Genomic DNA, 19,598 nt, shown 5'->3' with positions numbered 1-19,598 from the left:
GTGGGTCTCTTTTATTTTTTTTTTTGATTTTTAATTTTTTGTTTATTGCAGTAACATTGGTTTATAACATTGTATAAATTTCAGGTGTACATCATTATACTTCTATTTCTGCATAGATTACATCATGTTCACCACCAAAATACTAATTACAACCCATCACCACACACATGTACCAAATTATCCCTTTCACCCTCCTCCCTCCCCCCTTCCCCTCTGGTAATCACCAATCTAATCTCTGTCTCTGTGTGTTTGTTTATTGTTGTTATTATCTACTGCTTAATGAAGGAAATCATACGGTATTTGACCTTCTCCCTCTGACTTATTTCACTTTGCATTATACCCTCAATGTCCATCCATGTTGTCACAAATGGCTGGATTTCATCGTTTCTTATGGCTGAGTAGTATTCCATTGTGTATATATACCACAGCTTCTTTATCCATTCGTCCCTTGATGGGCACTTAGGTTGCTTCCAAGTCTTGGCTATTGTGAATAACGCTGCAATGAACACAGGGGTGCATGTACCTTTACAAATTGGTGTTTTCAAGTTCTTTGGATAAATACCCAGCAGTGGAATAGCTGGATCATATGGTAGTTCTATCCTTGATTTTTTGAGGAATCTCCATACTGTTTTCCATAGTGGCTGCACCAGTTTGCAGTCCCACCAGCAGTGTATGAGAGTTCCCTTCTCTCCACATCCTCTCCAACACATGTTGTTTCCTGTCTTGTTAATTATAGCCATTCTGACGGGCGTGACCTGATATCTCATTGTAGTTTTGATTTGCATTTCCCTGATGGTTAGTGATTGTGAACATCTTTTCATGTGTCTGTTGGCCATCTGTATATCTTCTTTGGAGAAATGTCTGTTCAGGTCTTTTGCCCATTTTTTAATTGGGTTGGTAGTTTTTTTGTTGTTGAGATGCATGTGTTCTTTATATATTTTGGAGATTAAGCCCTTATCAGATGTATGGTTTGCAAATATCTTCTCCCAATTGTTAGGTTGTCTTTTCGTTTTGTTGATGGTTTCCTTTGCTGTACAGAAGCTTTTTAGTTTGATGTAGTCCCATTTGTTTATTTTTTCTATTGTTTCTCTTGCCCGGTCAGACATGGTGCTTGAAAAGATGTTGCTAAGACCGATGTCGAAGAGCGTACTGCCTATGTTTTCTTCTAGAAGTTTCACAGTTTCAGGTCTTCCATTCAAGTCTTTAATCCATTTGGAGTTAATTTTTGTGTATGGTGTAAGGTAAGTGTCTACTTTCATTTTTTTTGCATGTGGCTATCCAGTTTTCCCAACACCATTTGTTGAAGAGATTTTCTTTTCCCCATTGTATGTTCTTGGCTCCTTTATCAAAGATTAGCTGTCCGTAGATGTGTGGGTTTATTTCTGGGCTTTCGATTCTATTCCATTGATCTGTGTGTCTGTTTTTGTGGCAGTACCATGCTGTTTTGGTTACTATAGCTTTGTAGTATATTTTGAAATCAGGAAGTGTGATACCTCCAGCTTTGTTCTTTTTTCTCAGGATTCCTTTAGCTATTCGGGGTCTTTTGTTGTTCCATATAAATTTTAGGATTCTTTGTTCTATTTCTGTGAAAAATGTTGCTGGAACTTTGATAGGGATTGCACTGAATCTATAGATTGCTTTAGGAAGTATGGACATCTTAACTATGTTAATTCTTCCAATCCAAGAGCACGGAATATCTTTCCATTTCTTTGTGTCTTCTTCAATTTCTTGCAGAAATGTTTTATAGTTTTTGGTGTACAGATCTTTCACCTCTTTAGTTAAGTTTATTCCTAGGTATTTTATTCTTTTTGTTGCAATTGTAAATGGGATGGTATTCTTAATTTCTGTTTCTGCTACTTCGTTGTTAGTGTACAGAAATGCAACTGATTTTTGTATGTTGATTTTGTATCCTGCAACTTTACCATATTCGTTTATTAATTCTAAAAGTTTTCTGGTGGAATCTTTAGGGTTTTCTATATATAAAATCATGTCATCTGCAAATAGTGACAGTTTCACTTCTTCTTTTCCAATTTGGATCCCTTTTATTTCTTTCTCTTGCCTGATTGCTCTGGCTAGGACTTCCAGTACTATGTTAAATAGGAGTGGTGACAGTGGGCATCCTTGTCTGGTTCCTGTTCTTAGAGGGATAGCTTTCAGTTTTTCACCATTGAGGATGATATTAGCTGTGGGTTTGTCATATATGGTCTTTATTATGTTGAGGTACTTTCCTTCTATACCCATTTTATTCAGAGTTTTTATCATAAATGGATGCTGTATCTTGTCAAATGCTTTCTCTGCATCTATTGAGATGATCACGTGATTTTTATTCTTCATTTTATTAATGTGGTATATTATGTTGATTGATTTGCGAATGTTAAACCATCCCTGCATACCTGGAATAAATCCCACTTGATCATGGTGTATAATCTTTTTAACGTATTGTTGTATGCTATTGGCTAGTATTTTGTTGAGGATTTTTGCATTGATGTTCATCAGTGATATTGGCCTGTAATTTTCTTTTTTTTTGTTGTCCTTGTCTGGTTTTGGTATCAGGGTAATGTCAGCTTCGTAGAATGAGTTAGGGAGCTTCCCCCGCTCCTCAATTTTTTGGAAGAGTTTGAGAAGGATAGGTATTAAGTCTTCTTTGAATGTTTGGTAGAATTCACCAGGGAAGCAGTCTGGTCCTGGACTTTTATTTTTGGGGAGGTTTGTGATTACTGTTTCGATCTCCTTACTGGTGATTGGTCTATTCAAATTCTCTACTTCTTCTTGATCCAGTTTTGGAAGGTTGTATGATTCTAAGAATTTATCCATTTCTTCCAGATTGTCGAATTGCTTGGCATATAGCTTTTCATAGTATTCTCTTATAATCTTTTGTATTTCTGAGGTGTCTGTTGTAACCTCTCCTCTTTCATTTCTGATTTTACTTATTTGTGCCTTCTCTCTTTTTTTCTTGGTGAGTCTAGCTAAAGGTTTGTCAATTTTGTTGATCTTTTCAAAGAACCAGCTCTTGGTTTTATTAATTTTTTCTATTGTTTTTTGGTCTCTATTTCATTTATTTCTGCTCTGATTTTTATTATTTCCCTTCTTCTACTGATTCTGGGCTTTGTTTGTTCTTCTTTTTCCAGTTCCTTTAGGTGCATTGTTAGATTGTTTATTTGAGATTTTTCTTGTTTGTTGAGATAGGCTTGTATTGCTATAAACTTCCCTCTTAGAACCGCTTTTGCTGTATCCCATAAGTTCTGGCATGTCGTATTTTCATTTTCATTTGTCTCCAGGTATTTTTTGATTTCTTCTTTGATTTCTTCGTTAACCCAATCGTTGTTCAGTAGGATTTTGTTTAATCTCCACGTATTTGTGGCTTTTCTGATTTTCTTCCTATAGTTGATTTCTAGTTTCATACTGTTGTGGTCAGAAAAGATGCTTGGTATTATTTCAATCTTCTTAAATTTATGGAGACTTGTTTTGTGGCCTAATATGTGATCAATCCTGGAGAATGTTCCATGTGCATTTGAAAAGAATGTGTATTCTTCGGTTTTTGGATGGAATGCTCTGTATATATCTACTAGGTCCATCTGTTGTAGTGTGTCGTTTAAGGCCAATGTTTCCTTATTGACCTGCTGTTTGGATGATCTATCCGTTGGTGTAAGTGGAGTGTTAAAGTCCCCTACTATTATTGTGTTACTGTCTATTTCTGTTTTTATGTCTGTTAATAATTGCTTTATATATTTAGGTGCACCTACATTGGGTGCGTAGATATTTACAAGTGTTATATCCTCTTGTTGGATTGTTCCCCTGATCATTATGTAATGCCCTTCTTTGTCTCTTTTTACAGTTTTTGTTTTAAAGTCTATTTTGTCTGATATGAGTACTGCTACCCCAGCTTTCTTTTCATTGCCATTTGCGTGCAGTATCTTTTTCCATCCCTTCACTTTCAGTTTGTGAGCATTTTTAGGTCTGAAGTGTGTCTCTTGTATGCAGCATATATATGGGTCTTGTTTTTTTATCCAGTCAGCCACCCTATGCCTTTTAATTGGAGCATTTAGTCCATTGACGTTTAAAGTAGCTATTGATAAGTATGTACTTACTGCCATTTTTAAAATTTTTTTTTCCCTCAGTGTTTTAGTAGTCCTTCTCTGTTCCTTTCTTCTTCTATACAGAATTGATGGTCACTTTAGTTTGACCTCTGTCTGAAAGCTGTACTCTTTAACTCCCCTCCTCCCTCATGTTTTTGATATCGTATCTAATCTCTTTTGTGTGCATTTGTATCCATTACGTTATCATGGAAATAGATAATTTTTCCTATTTGTGGTCTTCTCTTTTCCCCTTAAATCAGTCCCTTTAACATTTCTTGTAGCACTGGTTTCTTGGTGACAAACTCCTTTAATTTTTGCTTGTCTGGGAAATTTTTGATCTCTCCTTCCATTTTGAATGATAACCTTGCTGGGTAGGGTATTCTTAGCTGTAAGTTTTTTCCTTTTAGCACTTTAAATATATCATGCCATTCTCTTCTAGCCTGTAAGGTTTCTGCTGAGAAGTCAGCTGATAGCCTTATGGGGTTTCCTTTGTACGTAACTTGACATTCTCTTGCGGCTTTTAGGATTCTCTCTTTATCTTTAATTCTGGACATTTTTTTTTTTTTTTTTTTTTTTTTGTGAGGAGATCAGCCCTGAGCTAACATCCGCCAATTCTCCTCTTTTTTTTTGCTGAGGAAGACGGCCCTGGGCCAACATCTGTGCCCATCTTCCTCCACTTTATATGGGACGCCGCCACAGCATGGCTTACCAAGCAGTGCGTCGGTGCGCGCCCGGGATCCGAACCAGCGAACCCCGGGCCGCCGCAGCGGAGCGCGTGCACTTAACCGCTTGCGCCACCGGGCCGGCCCCTAATTCTGGACATTTTGATTATGATGTGTCTTGGTGTGGGCCTCTTTGGGTTTATCTTGTTTGGGGCTCTCTGTGCTTCCTGTACCTGGATGTCTGTTTCCTTCCTTAGGTTAGGGAAGTTTTCATCTATTATTTCTTGAAATAGATTCTCTGCCCCCTTGTCTCGCTCTTCTCCTTCCGGGACACCTATAACACGGATGTTAGTGTGCTTGATGTTGTCCCAGAGGTCCCTTAGACTGTCCTCACTCTTTTTAATTCTTTTCTCTTTTACCTGTTCACCTTGGGTAATTTCTTCTATTCTTTCTTCCAGCTCACAGATCCGTTCTTCTGTATCCTCTACTCTGCTTTTGAGTCCCTCTAGTGAATTTTTCATTTCCAGTATTGTATTCTTCATTTCTGATTGGTTCTTTTTTATATCTTCCATTTCTTTGTTGACATTCTCACTGAGTTCATCTATTCTTCTCCCCAGATCAGTAAGCATCCTTAACACTCTTTGTTTGAACTCTCTGTCGGGTAGGTTGCTCATTTCTGTTTCACTTAGTTCCTTTTCTGGGGTTTTGTCCTGTTCCCTTACTTGGATTGTATTCTTTTGCCTCCTCATTTTGCCTCTTTCCCTGTGCTTGTGTCTACGTATTAGGAAGGTCAGCTACATCTCCTGCTCTTGGATAGGTGACCTTATGTAAGTGATGCTTTAGGACGCTTCCAGTGTGCTTCCCTCAGTTCTCAATGTTCCAGGCGTGACCCCTATGTGGGCTACGTGTGTCCTTCTGTTGTGGCCTGTTTGCTCTCCCTGTAGGCACCCAGGGAGGCCGAGTTATGCTCCTGGCCAGCTGTTGTAATGCTCAGCTGCTTGTAGTTGTTGTGGGCCCTTCAGTCTCTTTATCGGGTGTGGGGAACCCCAGCACAGTTGGCTGCAAGTTCTAATACCACATTTGTGTTGCAGTATTTCTTTTAAGTGGGTAGGCCCCCAGCGTGGCAGGTTGTTAGGCTCAGGGCCTTACAATTGCTGTAAGCCTCTAGCCTATTAGGTCTCTTGTCAGCTCTCTGAGGATTGCAGCTGGGTGGGGCTGGCCTCAGGCACAGGAGCACCCAATCGTTTCAGACTTTGGAAGGTGGGGCAAACCTCCTATGTGGGTCTTTGAGAAACACAAGTCTTCTGCAGCTGACAAGCCCTGCCACCCACAGGTCCACACACATAGTCAACACAGTCCTGCCCCATGTGCGCACCGTGACCTCCCGAAGCGGACCCAGTCTCTCTACGACAGGAGCCCCACACACTCCGCCACCACCCCACACTCTCCACCAGCTCCTTGTGCACACCCTGCCCCACTAAAGTTGGCTCAGTTGCCAGGCTGCAGAGAATCCAGTCACCAATCTATGCAGGCCCACAAGTTGCCTGAGGGCTTGTTGTTGGGTCGGGCCATTCTCTAGGGTGGGCTGTCTGCCCTGGCTGAGCTGGATTAAATCGGTGCTCTAGTGGGTGGGGCAGACCTGGGCTAGCAGGCCCAGGGAGAACTCCAATGGCGTCTGTGTCAGCACGCCCACACCAGGCCTCAACAATGGCCGCCGCCAATGTCCCAGTCCCTGGAGAGGTCTCAACCCTCACGGAGATGCACTCAGGGCCTATTAGGTGAGTCTGTTTTCACCACAGCACTGTGTACCTTTCTTTCTGGTGATTTTAGGATGCTTTCTGAAACGGGTGAGTTTGTGTGCGGGCCCTTTAAGAGCTGGTTTAATTTCTTTGTGAACCAGCTTCTCTTGGGGTGCTCCCCAATGTTTTAGTAGCAGGCAAAGTCAGATATTATGCCACTGGTCTCGATTGTGCTGGGTCCACAAAATGCCCACAGTGGGGGCGCTCCCGGTTCAGGGCCCTGCGCCTCCAGGGAGGGCTGCGTACCTGTGCGCTGCTCCCAGCAGCCGTGAAGCTTGCGGCGTGTGAAGGCTGCATTTTTCCTCTCCAGAAAGGAGTCTCTGCCTCTTCCACCTCAATTTGGATTGTCCGTTGTTGCAGGAGTTCCTCTTATCCAGTTTTCAGTTCTGTCTCAGGGGTAATTTTTCCACGAGTAGTTGTAAATTGGCTGTGTCCGCGGGAGGAGGTGAGTTCCGAGTCTGCTTACGCTGCCATCTTGAGTTCGCCCCCCTGTGGGTCCCTTTTATAAGGGCGCTAATCCCATTCATGGGGGCTCTGCCCTCATGACCTATTCACCTCTCAGTGGCCCCGCCTCCAAACACCATCACATTGGGAGGTAGGTTTCAACATGTGGTTCTAGGGGAGCACAGACATAAGTCCATAACACCAGAAATGCTGCTAAAGATCCTGCAATGCACAGGACATCCCCCACAACAGAGTTATGCAGCCCCAAACGCCAATGGTGCCGAGGTTGAGAAATCCAGGTCTATAGCCTATTAAAATGGGTTTAGTCAAGTGAATCATCAGCTGAGAGCTCAGGAGATACAACTTAATTCTCAATGTTAGCCTCCTCTAAGATTAGTTTATGCATTGATTGTTGTCAACAGTGACAAAGCCCAGACTCAGTGCAAGCACTATGCTAGGTGCCGTGTAGAATATTGTGTGGCAAGCCAGTGTGGAAGCCGTTGGAAAGCTGAAGGGACCACACCGTGTTCTGGGTCATCTCTTGTCTGCATTTATCCTAGCCACTCATGCTTCCCACATCACAGCCATTCAAGAGGCAACTGTGGGTCTGAACGTCGGTCACTGAAAGTTGGTGGGAAGCTGCCTTGGCTTCTTCTACTTTTTGTTGCAAGTGAAGCAGATATTCATACTGGGGGCAGTAGCCTTCTCATTAGGGACTGGTCAGCGCTTGAGATGTTCCAGATGCTGTGAAATTCCTCAGCATGTGGGCATCACAACTGCTCTCTGGGACCCCTTCCATTGAGGAGACACGTTTATGGCACACTGTCTTCCCCCGGGATGCCTGCCCTTCTTGCTTTTTCACCTTCTCAGCGAGCCTCTCACTTCGAGCCTCTGTCTGCTTTGTCAGTGCTTCGTTTCTTTGAATGGCTGACTTTTAAGCGGTAACACCTTGAAGCAACTGCATCTCTTGGCTCAGGAGTCCTCAAGGCAAGCTCTATACCGACATCAGTTGTGATCTCATTAAAAATACAGATTCCAGCTCCTCCTCTGAGACTTCTGCTGCAGGACCCAGTAATCCTAATGTTTTAACAGACTCCCATAGGGATTCTTGTCGTCGGGATGGAGAATCTATGACAATGTTGCAGAAAATGAGCTTTGCGTGTCAGAAAATAAGTCCGTTACCAGGAAATCTGGTTGTTGGGCCTCCTGGTCCAAGCTCCTTTTTCTTTTTTTCTAATTCCTGCATCCCATAGAAGGACAATGCTGCTCCCAGTTTAAAATCCTCCTCTGGCTTCTCACTGTCTTCAAAATAAAATACCCACGGTGGTCCTTTCTGTGTAAAGCCCTCCATGCTCCGCCCCTCACCCACCTCTCTCCTCATCCGGGCTGCTCTCCGCCTGGGTCACTCTGCTTCAGCTGCATTGGCCTTCTTTCTGCTCCCCGAACAAGTTGTCTTCTATCTCAGAACCTTTGCATCTGCAAGCCATCCCCTCTGCCTCAGATACCCTGCCTCTTGCTTGCCTTCTCCTCCTTCAGGGTCAGCTTTAAGGTCTTTCCATCAGGCAGGCAGTCTCTGACCTCTTTACTGCCTGAAGTAGTTCCCCCTTATTATCTCATATACTACCCTCTCCCTTCTGTTTCTGGCAGTAGTCGCAATTGAGAAAATAAATGGGATTGTGGTTTTTGTCTCCCCAGCTAGCTAGTACCACAGGGGGAGGGAGCTTTGGGTCACCATTGTAGACCCAGAGCCTGGTTCAGAGTTTGTCATGTTGTCAGCGCTCAGTAAATATTAGTAAATGAAGGAATGAATGAGTAGATGGCTAAACTTTCTCCAGCTGCTTTCCTGTATTTTCCAAGTGCCACTAATCTTAGAACAGATCCCAGAAAACTCAGGCCTGGAGGAAGGAGAGATTTGCTCCAACCTCTTGGGCCTTCACGCTGGGTCCTGGGCCTGACTGTATTCAGAGGCCTTACATCCACATGCCTGCCAAGGCCGGGCAGGGCCACGCCAGGCCCTCAGAGCCCACAGAAGTGGGGGCTGGTGTCAGCAGGCCCCACTTCTCAGAGGCACCTGCTGAAAACAGTTGTTGGCACGAGCGTGTCAGGAGAGAAGCAGAGCCGAGGAAATGTCAGAGGGTGAATGGGCTAATCAGGCCCCAGCCGTCAAAACTGCCACCCACTCAAGCCTGTCAGATGCTACAGGAGAAATCTGCCGTATGTGTCAGCTTCTTTGTGTGTCTACTGGCAGAGAAAAGGACGCTCTCAGGGGAGGATCGTGGGGCCAGTACCAACTGGAGGCTCCCCACTCCTGACTGCGCAAATCCAACGTGGGGATGAGACTACTTAGAGGGGGCAGCAGCTGGAGAGGAAAGGAAGTCCTATCAGGGTATGGGGTGTCTGATTAAGTTCCCAGCATGTGAAATAAATGCCTGAATGGAGCCTCCTCATCCCATTTCCATTTCTCTTCTCATTTCTTCCAAGTGGGTGCTCGTGAAAATAAGCAAAGGCCTCGCGATCCCTTGGCACAACAAACAGAGCTAAGGAGAGTCTTCAGTCGTATTGCATATTATGCCCATGACAAGGTGCATTACTCCATTTAATTAATATTATTCCATGGGTCTCTCGGTATTATCCTAGAGTCTGGGAGAGAGAGAAGCGGACAAGACAGACCAGATCCATCTCCTTGGAGCCTGCGTTTCAATAGGAACAGAAAGACAATATGTGAATTAAAGACACAAGTAAACCAGATACTTACAGACTGTGATGAGTTCCACAGAAGAAGGAGGCAGGTGATATGACAGGGAGTGGCCTGGGGGTGGGGTGGGAGTGTTGACTTTAGATAGACCAGGAGGAAGTGAAGGAGCCAGAAACCTGAAGGAGTAGGTATAACTCACATCTGCCCCCACCTCTTTGTTTGTGAGTAGAGAGTAGATCCCTATTTCTCCTGTTTAAAGAGTCAAAGAGAAATTGTGTGGGTTTTTTTTTGAGAACTTTTTTTTTTTTGAGGAAGATTGGCTCTGAGCTAACATCTGTGGCCAATCTTCCTCCTTTTTTTCCTTTTTTCTCCCCAACGCCCCAGTAGATAATTGTATGTCATAGTTGTCCATCCTTCTAGTTGTTCTATGTGGGACGCTGCCTCAGCATGGCTTGATGAGTGGTGCGTAGGTCTGCGCCCAGGATCTGAACTGGCAAACCCCAGGCCACTGAAGCACCGTGCACAAACTTAACTGCTACGCCACTGGGCTGGCCGTGAAAACTGTTATTTGAAAACGTCAGGGTGGTATAGATGTGAGGTTTGTGAACTAACCCAGGACTTTTCATGGAGCCCCAGTCTTGATTTCACACACTGCTCACTTTGCATGGATTAAACATCTCTCAGCTGTTGGGGAGCCCTAAGTGTTTCATTTTATCTCCTAACCAAACATGTCTGGGTGAAATGCGGAGGAGCCTACAAATGTGTGGCCCTGGGGGTTTGGCTTGTGTTTTGAAGGGCTGTTCAGCATCCACCCCAAAGTTAAATTGAGGTTGATAAAGACACCTGTGCCTCCACCTACTTCCCCCCTCCCCCCAGATTCTTAAGTTGAAAGCTTGGTTTAGTTATTTACTCTTTCTGATTTTCTAACACATACATTTAAGGCTATACATTTTCCTCAGAGAACTACCTTGGCTGTATCCTGTCACTTTTGCTTTGCAAAACCTTGTCTTTTGGTTCTATGTAGTTTGTAGTTTCCATTTTTATTTTCTCTTTAAAAGTATGATTTTAAGTTATCAAGTATCCATATAATTTGGGGGGCCAATTTTGTGTTATTTATTTCTAATTTCATAGGATTGATGGAATGAATGTGGTTATCAACTATTAACTTAAAAAATATCTTGAGATTTTCTTCGTGGCCTGGTACATAGTCAATTTTAAAAACATATACTTGAAGATCACATGTATCCTGTTTGTATTATTTGGGTTGATCAAATGCTCTATGGCTTTTCTTATTTTCCTGCTTCATATATGGCTTTCTTTTAATTTATTCTCTCTAGTTCGTGTTTCTGTGGGGAGGCTCTATTAGGATTAGTTTTTCTTCTTGCTTAGCTCTAGGACCAAGCCAGAAATTCCAAAGTAGCAAGAGGAAAAAGAAATAACCCCTTCATCACCTCTCCAGGTTGGTCAAAGGGATGGGTCTGCTAATGAGGCTTTACAGTGAAGTGGGGCTGAACTTAGTGATGCAGTAAAACTGCCCGTGGCAAGGACATCTCTGCAAATACTGAGGGACCTGCCTCTGGACTACTTTCAGGGGATGGCACTGCTTGCATTGGTTGGCTTCTTAATGAGGCATTTCTAGAAACGCAGCACTGTGTCTGGCAGGGAGAAAAGCATTCTAGTGACCACGTCATCAACCAGCACACTTTTAAAAAGGACTCACAAAAATATAAAATTAAGGTCATCTCTGAGGTCTTTGGCTGAGCTGAATAAACCTTGAAGCAAAAATCGTATCTTTTTCCAAAGCTTAACACAGAGCTTTAGAGATCAGTGGGAAAGAACAGCACTTCGCACATAAGGCTTGATTTGCAGCATAAAGCACTAGAGGTGGTTCTAATAACAGCTGGGGCTGTGCAAAGTCCTTCTAGAGTGATCAGTGAAACAATTGTACATTTCCAGGCATCTCTGCAATCCCTTATCTGGGAGCAGAAACAGGCTGGATACAGGCTAGATCCTTTTCCTCTTCAGATTAAACTGTAGACTTTGAAGGCTTCGGGGAAGTGACAGGTAGGTGGGTATGTGTAACTCTTTATTTAACTGAACCAGCAGCCTTTCCCTCTCTTCTCCACTGTCATAAAGATGTCACCTTCGTGTGTGGCAAAGCTTTTGACAGCAGGCTCCTCCTCTCTTGCCTCCCGCTTCTGTTTTCTATGCCAGTTTTAACACATGAGGTCATTCACTGTTATCTTGGAAATGTGTATATCTGGTCTGAATCACTGGACTGGTAGCAGATGGAGCACACTTTTGACTCCTCTGCCTTGTTTATATCATTCAGTTGTTCTAGGGCTGACTGCCCATGCTTTGGGTAGAGGAAGCATTACTGTAATTAGATGCTATTATTAGTCAGAGTTCTACACAGAGACAGAACCAATAGGATAGCTATAGATATACCCATATTTATATATCTATTGTATACACACACACACATTTATTATAATGAATTGGCTCATGCAGTTATGGAGGCTGAGAAGTGCAAGATCTGTAGTTGACAAGCTGGAGACCCAGGAGAGCCAATGGTATAGTTCTAGTTCAAGTCTGAAGGCCTGAGAACCAGGAGAGCAGATGGTGTAAGTTCTGGTCTGAAGGCAGAAGAAGACCATGGTCCCAGATTGAAGACAGTCAAACAGAGGGACAGCAAATTCTCCATTACTTAGCTTTGTGTTTCCTTAGGTCTTCAGTGGATTGGGTGAGGCCCATCCACACCTGGCAGGGCAATCTGCTTTACTCAGTCTACCAATTCAAGTGTTACTCTCATCCAGGAACACCTGTGGAGACACACCCAGGATAATGTTTAACCAGGTATCTGGGCATCCCATGGCCCAGTCAAGTTGAGGCAAAAAATTAACCATCACAACTGCATATGTAGCATTCATGGTAAGTTATGAAAACTTAAATTAAAACAATCCTTGCCCACTCAATCTGTCACTATTGTCTGATATACAACAGTTGACAACAACAACAAAAAGTCTCAACTTAAAACTGAATGATGCAAAAACAAAATGTTACCTGACAACACTGAAACTTCCAGAGGGTAGGCCTTTCCTGTTAGGCGTGATGAATCTGGATCCTCTAATGATGCCTTGGGGATCTGTCTCGTTCCACTCCTTTCCTCTGTTTTGGCTTCATTCTCAGACACGCTCTCTCCTTTCAGTGGGATCATAGCCACCGGCAGCTCCAGACTTGAGTTTTACCATCTTTGCTCACCCAGCGGCAAGTGGGAACTGGGTTTCTTCGAAAGCCCCAGGGCTTCTATTCCTTGGGTTATCCTGGGTCAGGTACCCATCCCTAAACCAGTCCTGTCGAAGACAGTGAGAATACACTGACTGCCTGAGGTCAAACGACACGGAAAGAGCACGAGGAAGGAGTGGATCTTGAGTAGAAACTTAGGATGTCAAAATTAGAAGTTAAACATAGAATTACCGTATGACCCAGCAATTCCATTCCTAAGTTCATAGGTCCACACAAAGACTTGTACATGCATGTTTATAACAGCACTATTCACAAGAGCCAAAAGGTGGAAACAACCCAATGTCCATCAACTGATGAATGGATAAACAAAATGTGGTCTGTCCAAACAATGAAATATTATTCAGCCATAAAAAGGAATGAAGTATTGATACATGGTACAAGGTGGATGAACCGTGAAAACATTATACTTGAGTGAAAGAAGCCAGACACAGAAGGTCAAATATTGTATGATTCCACTTATAGTAAATATCTAGAATAGGAACATTCATAGACATACAAAGCAGATATATGGTTTCTAGGGGCTGGAGGTAGGGGGCTTGGGGAGTGATGCTTAATGGACATGGGGTTTCCTTTTGGGGTGATGAAAATGTTTTGGAACTACATAGTGGTGATGGTTGTGTAACATTGTGACTATACTAAATGTCACTAATGGTAAATTTTATGTTATGTGTATTTTACCACAATAAAAATAATAAATATGAATCTCTTTTGAATTAAAAAGAAAAACTAGAGGAAGCAAGATAGGAATGCTGAGTGGGCACAATCATCCTGCAGCCCATGTCCATAGGGAACTCATCAAGATCAAAACCAACACCAACTAGTTTAGTGATTATGGGGTGAGATATGGAAACTGTGGAATCACATATGCATACACCTTTCCAGCCATAAGGCCTAATTTTCATTTGCAAGTTTCTGCTTTTTGATACTGTCCGAGGTCCTGGGCATCCCCAGAAGAGGCAGCTGTCACTCATTACAATGTGGATCCTAGACTCACACATATTCCTTTCTTCTTTGTTCAAATACAATCTAAAGTCCTGGGCACCTCATAGGCATGTCTTTCTTGTCAGATATGAGTTTATCAAGTGCTTATTATGTGCCTGGTATTTTTCTTAGACATGTCAACCAAACTTGGGTATGTATTAATGGTAAATCTAATAACCAAGTTTCATTAGTACTTACTATGTGCCAGAATCTCTGCTAAATACGTTATTTATTTTGTCATTGGCTTCTCACAACAGCCCTGTGAGGCAGGTACCCTTATTGTCTCCACTTTACAGATGAGCAAACTGAGGCTCAGAGAGTTTATGGCAATGGCCCAGCTGCTGGATGGCAGAGGCAGAATTGAAAACACAGAGCCCCCCTATGCCAAAATCCCTGCTCTAAACCATCCAGCATAGTGGACCAGGACATCAGCAAAGCTGGGTGCTCTTAGCCCCATGCAAATCAGAGAAGCATCCATTAGAAGGCACAAATTAGACCATCTTGTTCTCTTCTGCGGATTCCCTATTTATAGAGCGCCCTGTGGATGCTATTTCTAACTTAAGCTAGAAGGTTTTCTTTGAAAGTTTCAATCGACAACTTAAAAGCAAAGCGAGAGAAGAAAAGAGCTGGGAGTGCCCGTCACCAAAAGCTGTTCTGAAATCTAAGAGCAAGGACACAGGAGGAGAAAGATTATCATCTTATTAGCGTAGGAGGATAAAGATGATCAGGCAGGGATGCTCCATTATTTATAGCCATCCAGCTCTTTTCTATACAGTTCGCTGAGGCATTGGATATATTTGTGCTGGAGATTAACACTGATGTTATTTTCTTTAATGTCTGTTTTTAGTGTATGCGATGCATGTTGGCATTCAGGAAATTCAGCCAGAGGAGAAAAACAATAGTATTAATTAGGAATGTCAGTCATGGGTGTTATGAAATTCAAAACTGCCAAGTTTCTGGAGCATTTAGTGGTAATTATAATAGACTGTGGAGACAAGCTGTTCTTCGTTTCCTATACAGAAATGCACAGTTTGATGGGCAAGTGATCAAAAGTGCTTATGCAAAGCCTTGTGAGGGGGTGCCTCTTTCACCCTGTTATTTTTAGGACTCAATGCTTCTGCTAATTCAGAGCTGCCCAGAGAGAGGAGACCATCCAGGGAATATAAGGCCCCTTGTCTTTTTATAATTCAAAATTACTATTTAATTCTTTTTCAATATCTCTGCACAAGTTGGAGTGTGAGAGTGTGTGTGTGTGGGGGGAGTAAATGATACCACCCACCTGCCTGGCAGCACATTCAGATTTAAATCAGAACAATAGCCTTTTTCCAGGTAAAGTCACACATTTAATCAGTTTTCTCTCAAAGTGATGAATAATAAAATCTCGTCTTCTGTTCTGTGGGTAACCCAGTTAAATGGGCAAAGAGATTTGCATTTTTGAGAATTGGAATAAAAAGGGTGCTACTTCCCTGGATTTCTCAGTTTTCTGGCTAAAGGTTTGTGTTTCTTGATTTGTTTTGGAGTGTTCATATCAACCCAGGCGCAGGGAATGGATCAGGTGGAGCCATAGGCATGTAAGGTTCCCATTGTTGGTACCCTAATTCCCTATATTACCTTAAATGAGCCTTAGAATGGCCCTTTGAGGCTGTCTGGGAAGATCCCAGCCCACGTGATGAGGAAACTCAGTTGCAGAAATTGGGAAACTTGCCCAAGGTTGTTCAGAAGCTAGGTAACAGGGGATCTCCTGATTTCACACCTGGCACTGTCTGCATTTCACTCGACAGCTTCCTGCCGTTTCTGGACATGCCACAGGGCCTCTGAACATGCTGTTCTCAATGTCTGTTATGCTGAAACTCTTAAGTCTGGCTTTGGGCACACTTCTTTCATAAAGGGCACACACTTCTCTCTAGACCCTAGAAAGGACCCAATTTATAGGAAAGGGTAAGTATGCCATAGTCCCTACAAGACTGATGTTTCACCTGATTAAAAGAAAAAACAACAGTCAAATAGGGCTCAAAGATTAAGTCGTATTTTCCCAGGAAAGAGCACAGCAGTGGGAGACTCAGCATCATCCACCTCTGATTTTTTTTTTCGTAACCATCATCTCCATTACCTGGAGGTAATGATGTCAAGAGGAGAAAACTCTGGCTGTGGTTGGTTCACTTGTAATTTGTGTGACTTACAAGAAGCCCAGCTAAATTCAGTGGTATCTGACGGTCCTGGCTGAACGTGAGAAATAAAGCAGGCATGATGAGAGGTCCTTCGCCTTATGTGTGTATCTCTGGGTTTTTGTTTTTACTAATTAATAACAGATCCTTCTTCATCTTGAACATTTTCAGAAATAATTGTAGAGTTTGGGGTTGGGCCAGTAATTGCTGGGAGATGTGCTGGCGGTGGACGAGCCTCCACTCCAGGGCTGGCACGTCGGTGGAAACGCCCCCGCCCCCTCCCAGAGGTTTGGAAGAATGTCTAGCAACATCTCTGCATCCTTTGGAAAAGCAGGGCACGTTTTCCTGCGGACACACACAAGCCTTATAATTTAGCATTAGAAAAGAAAAATGGTTTAGAACAAGAAAATATATTTAGAGCTCATTATTCAAGTAGGAGTCACAGAGAAGGCGCAAGGACGGAACCCATCAACGAGAAGCAGCTCACATTACAGGGTCAGGAGGAAGCCTGTGCCTGGCACTCAGAAGCCAGGCAGGAAACCGTTCCGAGGGTGACAGGGTCGGTATCAAGGTGGAGAATCAGTGAGGGAAGGTACATGAGGTTTCCATCTCCTGAGTAAACCTGTCCTAAAGTCTCGATTCAGAACTGCTTCCTTGCATGTGCCCTCCTCCCCCCGGCTCCCGGCAAAGGTCAGTTCACAGTGAATTTCCGTGTTCCTGCCCCAAGGAGTTCTCCACTTGGCACCCAAATATTGGTGTTGCATCACCGAGGCCAGAACTAGTCATTCCGTCAAATGGAAGAGGGTCTGTGAGGCAACTGTTCCGACTTCGTGAGGTTCATGTCTACCTTTGGGTGGAAGGCCATAGCTGCAATTTTTCCTCATCTTTAACTTGCGTTTCTTCACTCCCTCTCCAGCTCCCTGCTGTGCTGACCTGCCAACCATCTGTCTCCACCCACTCACTCTTCTACCTTGTATCCGTAAACATTAGGAGGTGTATCACGATCATTCCTGGCCACAGTCTAGGGCTTGCAGCCTTTTTCAACACTGCCTAAGACTTGTTAAGCCTGCCCCATTTAGCATTTCACCTGCATTAGCTGCTTCAGCCCACAGCTTTTCTCTTCTTCTCAAAGCTGGCTACAAAAGGCAGGGGAAAATGAGGAAATCCCGTGGGTCTCAGTAGATCCAGAGGAGGAGGAAAAAGAACTAATGCTTTGTGAAGACCTACTGCGTGCCAGACACTGTGCAAGTTACTTTATAAACATTATCCATTGCAATTCAATGACTATTTCTTGCTTATCCACCGTGTGTCTAGTGCAGTTCTAGGAGGGAAAGACAAGAGAGAGATATTCTGTTATTATGGCTCTTAGAGTCTAGAAGAGGGGCATGTAGCTAAGAAGGAATTACAAGAATAATAAGAGTTATACAAGGAGGAGCATGAGGTATTATGAAAATCTTTAAAAGCAACTGGATTTAACGCGATTTAGGGGCCAGAGAAGGTGTTTTGTTTCTGAGTACCTGATATTTACGCTAAGACTTTAAGGATGAATACGATTTTCCTCTCATATAATCTCCACTTTCCTCTCAAATGGATGTAATGCTCATGCCTGTTTTGCAAGTGAGAGAACTGAGGTTTAGTGATATGTAGCACCATATCCAGGCACAAGATGAGAGTGATGGGTCCAGGGGTCAGTCTCAGCTTTGTTGGACTCGGGAGCCCACCTCTCTCCCACCAGATTCTGCTTCTTCCTGGGGCTTTTCCATCACATGGCTTGACAAAGGGATTTAGAAAGGAAAGGTGGAGGGAGGTCTTTCTAGAGGTACTCAGGTTCTGTTTGCCTAGAGCTGGAAGCATTTCATAGTGGAATGTAATATAGTGTCAAAAACATCATCTTTGGAGAAATGTTTGGATTCAGCTCCTGTTTGGTGACTTTTTATAAACCTGTAATTTCAGGTAAGCTACTTTTCCAACAACACTATGATGAAAACCTGTTGTGCAGATTCAAAGTTATAATGTGTGGCGGGCTGTGGCACATCGTAAGTATTTGAAAATAGCACATCTGTGGGTCATAAGGAAGGAGGAGAGGGATGAACAGCCCAGGAGTTTCTCCTGCCCATAAGAGGCCATTTACTACAGAATCATTTCTGGGCTTTGGTCTAAACATGTTTGTGCTGGAAAAGAGAGAAGCGTCTCTTGGGTTTTCAGCCAGGCGGCCACAGATGTGGACAATAGAGAACTCAGCTCACGTGCCCAGTGGGAAGAGGACAATCGCTCCCCAAACACAGCTGCTTCCTTCTCAATTGCACCTGACTTTGCCAGATAATGGAAACACAGAAAACAAGCCGTGGGAAAAACGAGCTGTTTATGTTTAAACATAGCAATGGAACCTCAACGCTGAGGCTTCTTGGATGGCATCCATGTGTCATCTCACAGCCCGTGTGGCTGCTGGGCCCAGCCTATAGATTTCCAAGACTGTACTGCGGCCCATCTGTCAGGGAGAGACAAATGATTAATGACATCTGTTCTGGCCATCCTCTCTCCTTGGAGATGGTGTGTGTGGAAATGCTCTGCCTCCTCTCTGGTTCTCCTCTAGCAGCTCCTGGAAGTTGCAGACATTGCTTGGAAGTAAAGAAGGGGATACAGAGCTCCTGTTGGATGTGGTTTTAGGAGATAAACTTCTGTTTCTGGGGATATCATCTTTTGCACATGAGGGCCCCATGGGCTAAGCCTTCTGTACAAAGCAGACCATGATGGGGGTCATTTAAAGGATAAAGGCATCACACCCTTCTACCCACCCACTCATCTATCTACCCTTCCATCTATCCACCCACCCACCCATCCACCTATCCTGCTATCCACCCATCCATCTGTCCATCCACCCATCCATCCACCCATCCATCCATCCATCCATCCATCCATCCATCCCTTATTTTTTAAAATTACATCTATTGAACAATTGTGGTGTACCTGTCACCATACATTATACATATTGCATATATAATTTAGGGAGTTGTTAAGAGTTAAGGGGACTCTGGGGCTAGACAACCTGAGTTTGAATTCCAAATCTTCCTCTTACTAGTTTCTTGACCTTGAGCAAGCCACTCAACCTCTCTGAGATTCAGTTTTCTGAAGTGTAAAATGCAACTAACAATAATACCAACTCACAGAGTTGTGGTGATGATTGAATGAGATTGTTCATGAAAGTGCCTAGAGTAGTGCCTGGCCACACAGTAAAATTCAATAAATGTTAGTGACTATTATTTTTTTATTGAGGTATATTTTACATAACATTATATTAGTTTCAGGTGCACAACCTAATGATTTGATATTTGTATATATTGGAAAATGATCACCACAATAAGTCTAAAGTGTCCATCAACAGGTGAATGGATTAAGAAAATGTGATACACACACACACACACACCCACACACACACACAATGGAATATTATTCAGCCATAAAAAGGATGA

At 43.2% G+C, this 19,598-nt stretch overlaps 1 long non-coding RNA gene across 1 annotated transcript in view; it reads left to right on the top strand.

Moving 5' to 3' along the window:
* Positions 1-6,287: 6,287 nt before the first annotated feature.
* Positions 6,288-19,598, top strand: part of LOC131422678 (uncharacterized) — a 214,383-nt gene continuing 201,072 nt past the window's right edge. The window contains exon 1 of the long non-coding RNA XR_009224134.1: positions 6,288-6,516. This is a non-coding gene — a long non-coding RNA (uncharacterized LOC131422678). The remainder of the gene's footprint in view (positions 6,517-19,598) is intronic.

Source organism: Diceros bicornis, chromosome 26, assembly GCF_020826845.1.
Source record: "Diceros bicornis minor isolate mBicDic1 chromosome 26, mDicBic1.mat.cur, whole genome shotgun sequence".
Taxonomy (NCBI): Eukaryota; Metazoa; Chordata; class Mammalia; order Perissodactyla; family Rhinocerotidae; genus Diceros; species Diceros bicornis.
Note: the sequence above shows the minus strand (reverse complement) of the source record. Positions and strands in the feature narration are given on the sequence as shown.